The sequence below is a fragment of the Elephantulus edwardii genome, unplaced genomic scaffold (genome assembly GCF_000299155.1).
Source record: "Elephantulus edwardii isolate Elephantulus edwardi_28Jun2011 unplaced genomic scaffold, EleEdw1.0 scaffold00085, whole genome shotgun sequence".
NCBI classification, from domain to species: Eukaryota; Metazoa; Chordata; class Mammalia; order Macroscelidea; family Macroscelididae; genus Elephantulus; species Elephantulus edwardii.
This window is the reverse complement of record NW_006399835.1, coordinates 4984698-4986188: the sequence shown is the minus strand read 5'-3', so window position 1 is coordinate 4986188 and position 1491 is coordinate 4984698.

Sequence of the window (1491 nt, the reverse complement as noted above, 5' to 3'; positions counted from 1 at the left end):
AAGGATTCTGTGGCTTCATCTGACATACTTTGGACATGATGTAAGGAGGAATGGGTCCTTGGAGAAGGACATTATGCTTGGGAGGGTAGAGGGACAGCACAGGAGGGGAAGGCCCTCTATGAGGTGGATTGATTCAGTGACTGGGGAAATCGGGATGGGAATGTCAGAGACAGTGCCATTGGCACAGGTCAGAGCAGAGTTTAGGGCTGTTGTACATAGGGTCACTATGAGTCACAAGCGACTCGATGGCACATAACAACAATAACAACACTGGTTCAAGAAGCCTTTTTTTTTCTTGGAATAAAGATGTGAACAAAAGAGAAAAGAAATAAATGAAAAGCTTTATTTCTCAGTCCTCTTTGTTAGGTAATTTTAACAGTTAAAAATATTTCAATGCTGATTGACTGGGTAATTTTAATTTAATATTAAAAAAAAATTACACCTGGCAGCACACTTAATTCTAGGCATTTATTAATATCCTTCTTGGGCTTGAAGAATTGCTGGTTGAATCTTGGTTGAGTGAAGCCTATTATTTCCTGCTGTTATTATATTCAGTTATTTTATTTTTCTTTTGTTCACATTTCCTTAAATTTAAGAAATGTAAAGTGACTACAACAATATCAGAGTATGTCTACAGTCAGTGTATTGTCCACAGTTTTAAAAATTCAATCATATTTATTTATTTTATTTATAAAAATAAAATTTTGTTTATGGTAACTACCAAGAGATGAAATGCATAAATGCTGTTATTTGTTATTCAGAGGAAAATGAACATTTCTTGACTGCCTGTTATGTGTAGAAGGTATGCTGGTGGTTTAGTGTGCTATGTGTTGAGATGCTAAGCAAAAGGTCACCTCAGCCTTGAGCTTGGTGTCTTTAAGTCAATGTTACAAAGCTCTCAGTGTTGCTGATTTTGCCTCTCCCCACCACAGTCTATTGTCCAACACACTTGGGTGAAGGTTCTTAATTTTTTGGAGCAGCAAAGGTTCTATGAGGTAGTAGTCCCAAGGTTTGCTCTGTCTCATGTCAGGTTTCTGGTTCTCTACTGTGACTACTGTAACTGCTGTTCCCTTAGGTACTGGTCTAAGTAGCACAAGAATCTCTGGCCCCAAAGGATGCATTCTCTTGTATCTTCTCTGGTGGTGGTCATATTCTCTAATTCTGCTGCTGGAACCACTCATTTTAACAGCAAGACTAGCCAATCCTTTTGTAAATTGGTAAGACTAGCCAATCTCCTTGTAAATAGGCTAACGTTGCTGTTGTTGTTTGCAACTCAAAGCGACGCTATGTACAACAGCCCTAAACCCTGCTCTATCCTCTGCCAATTGCATTGCCTCTGACACACCCATCCCGATTATTCCAGTCACTGAATCAACTGACTGGAAGAGATCCATATTTGTTCCCATGCCAAAGAAGGGTGACCCAACTGAGTGTGGAAACTACAGAACAATATCATTGATTTCACATGCAAGCAAGATTCTACTGAAGATT